The sequence below is a fragment of the Diospyros lotus genome, chromosome 1 (genome assembly GCF_014633365.1).
Source record: "Diospyros lotus cultivar Yz01 chromosome 1, ASM1463336v1, whole genome shotgun sequence".
NCBI lineage: Eukaryota > Viridiplantae > Streptophyta > Magnoliopsida > Ericales > Ebenaceae > Diospyros > Diospyros lotus.
In genome coordinates, this window is record NC_068338.1 from 6296598 (window position 1) to 6299680 (window position 3083).

General features: G+C 41.6%; 1 long non-coding RNA gene across 1 annotated transcript; it reads right to left on the reverse strand.

Moving 5' to 3' along the window:
* Positions 1 to 576: 576 nt before the first annotated feature.
* LOC127813003 (uncharacterized) lies at positions 577 to 1751 on the reverse strand. Its single transcript, XR_008026041.1, has 3 exons — positions 1622 to 1751; positions 1241 to 1334; positions 577 to 871 (listed from the first exon to the last, which is right to left on the reverse strand). It is a non-coding gene; the product is annotated as an uncharacterized LOC127813003 (long non-coding RNA).
* Positions 1752 to 3083: the final 1332 nt, after the last annotated feature.

Sequence of the window (3083 nt, forward strand, 5' to 3'; positions counted from 1 at the left end):
CTCAGTTTCGAAAATAACATGCTTAGGTTGAAGAAGGTGATGCGGTGAATAAAGGACGAAGATGGTAATGTTGAGAAGGAGAAACAAAAGGGGATGTCTGATGAATCAAAAAGGGTGTTGTGTGAGAGGTTGTTGAGTGAAGATGAAGAATCATCATCAAAAGAAACTAGAGAACATGAAGCATCTGAACCATCAGTGAAGCAAGAAAAATGTGCAACCGAAGCATAAGGAGGAGGAAGAGGCACAGGCTTGCAATCATAATTAAAGACTAGTCAAATTCCAATGGCAAAATCTGCCACCAGACCTTTAAAATGGACAACTGAGTTTTGAAAATAACATGCTTAGGTTGAAGAGGGTGATGCGGGGAATAGAGGACGAAGATGGTAATGTTGAGGTGGAGAAAGAAAAGAGGAAGTCTGATGAATCAAAAAGGGTGTTGTTTCAGAGGTTGTTGAGTGAAGACGAAGAATCATCATCAAAAGAAACTGGAGAACAGGAAGCATCTGAACCATCAGTGAAACAAGAAAAAAGTGCAACCGAAGAAGAAGATGGAGGAGGAGGAGGTGTAACGCCCCAACCCCAAGATAGTATATAAGGTACTATAATATTTACACGGGCGTTAAGGAAATCCCATATACTACAGTAAGGATCGTAACCTGAAATGTTGGGACTTCCATAAAATAAACATTCACACACACAATTTATCAAGATAGCAGGGAAAGTAGACTTCATTCTCCACGAGACAAAATATTGTCAAAGTTAAGAGTACAAATCTTGTAACATACTACAACATCATAAGAGACGCCTAAACAAGATAACTACACTCGCGCCGCCTCTAGGCCTTCTCCCTTTGAGCCCGAGCCTGACAGATCTGGAACATTTGAATATTCCAGGGGTATGAACACCCGGGTTAGATCGTTAAATCTAAGTGAGGGTTAAAATAACTTCATGCGTGCAAATGCAAAATGCAGAGATGCATGCTCCAGGTGGATGTGACGCCAGGGTGTTGCAATCACCCCTGCCAACCTTATCATGTAACACAGCCTAACAACACGGCCAAGTGAAGACTCCCTTCACCCATGATATTCACAACTAGTCACAAGCCACACGTAGTGATGCATGAACAAATGGAAAGAAACATGCGTATCAAATGAAATAACATGATATGCGCATGCAATCACCGCCATCATGCTCAATAATATGCACAACATGTAAGAAATACAGTTTAGAAACCACTCACCGAAGCTTCCCACTTCTTGGTTGCACAAATTCACGGCCAAACGTCGCTCCAAGTGGACTGTTCTATAAAAACCGAGACCTTTTTGTATCCAAACCTAAAATAAGTTTAGATATATAAGTAGCTACTAAAATTAGGAGTTTTCATGAGAAATTTCAAGCCAAGAAGACCTATAACGCGCCTACACGCGCTCCCACAAAGTCGGCCACGCGCCTGGACGCGCAGCTCTGTTGGGCGCGTGCGGCTCACGCGCCAGACGGACTTCCGACCCTGAAAATTAAAACGGGCATAACTCTCTCATTTTAACTCCGATTCGAGTGCCGTTTGAACCTACGGACTCCTCCTTCAACCCTCTACGTGGTTACAGAAAGAAGATGAGCTTACCTTGCAGTTTTGGTTACTGTTTTGCACGGATTTCAAGGGGCTCGTGCCTTCCAACGGCTTGCTTTTGGCTCCTACTCGGGCAGGGTTTCCTTCCCTTCTTTACAGCAGAGTTTCCCCTCCTTTATAATCAACTTACCCCCTTAATTTGGTGGCCAAAAACCCAACCCAAGGCATTCTTATATAGTGCCCTTAAATCCATAGGATTGTGACACTTGGCTTTCTAAGATGGTGACACTTGGCACTTGAGATTTACACCCTAATTATTGCTTTCTTCCCATGGTGACAAGTGGCTCTTGAGATATGAGCCTTATCATGACATTTTTAACCCTTTAACGAATGAATTTTCGCCACATGTTATGGAGATTTGAGCCGTAATGATTGCTTTCATCCTACGGCGCCACGTGTCCTCGAGATATGAGCTTTCATTATTACTTTCTTCCTACTACGACATGTGTCCCTCAAGATGTGAGCCTTCATCATTGCTTCCATCCTACGGTGCCACGTGTCCCTCGAGATTGGTGTTTAATTATTACTTTTAATTTTCCATCCAAATTACGCCACGTGTCCATGTAATCATTTCTACCCATGTGTCTCCATCCATATGGTGACATGTGTCCATTAATTGAATTTAATTCGGGTTTGAAATCCACAGCCACTTTTGATATCGTTTTGGAATCCAAAGTTAGGTTTAAATGAACTTTGAAGTCCATTGCCCTTAAGTCCCCTAAAGATCCTTGAATCTCACAAATTCCCAAGTCTTTGAGAACCTAAAGAAAATCGGGAAATCGTTTAATTTATTAAATAGAAATAGATTACAAGTTTTAGGGTATTACAGGAGGCACAGGCTTGCAATCATAATTAAAGACTAGAAAAATTCAAATGGCAAAATCTGCCACCAGGCCTTTAAAATGGACAACTCAGTTTTGAAAATAACATGCTTAGGTTGAAGATGGTGATGAGGGGAATAAAGGACGAAGATGGTAATGTTCAGGAGGAGAAAGAAAAGGGGAAGTCTGATGAAATCAAAAAAAGGTGTTATTTTAGTGGTTGTTGAGTGAAAACGAAGAATCTTCATCAAAAGAAATTGCAGAACAGGAAGCATCTGAACCATCAGTGAAGCAAGAAAAATGTGCAACCGAAGCATAAGGAGGAGGAGGAGGCACAGGCTTGCAATCATAATTAAAGACTAGTCAAATTCCAATGGAGAAATCTGCCACCAGGCCTTTAAAATGGACAACTCAGTTTTGGGAATAACATGCTTAGGTTGAAGAGGGTGATGCGGGGAATATAGAGGACGAAGATGGTAATGTTGAGGAGGAGAAAGAAAAGGGGAAGTCTGATGAATCAAAAAGGGTGTTGTTTCAGAGGTTGTTGAGTGAAGACGAAGAATCATCATCAAAAGAAACTGGAGAACAGGAAGCATCTGAACCATCAGTGAACCAAGAAAAAAGTGCAACCGAAG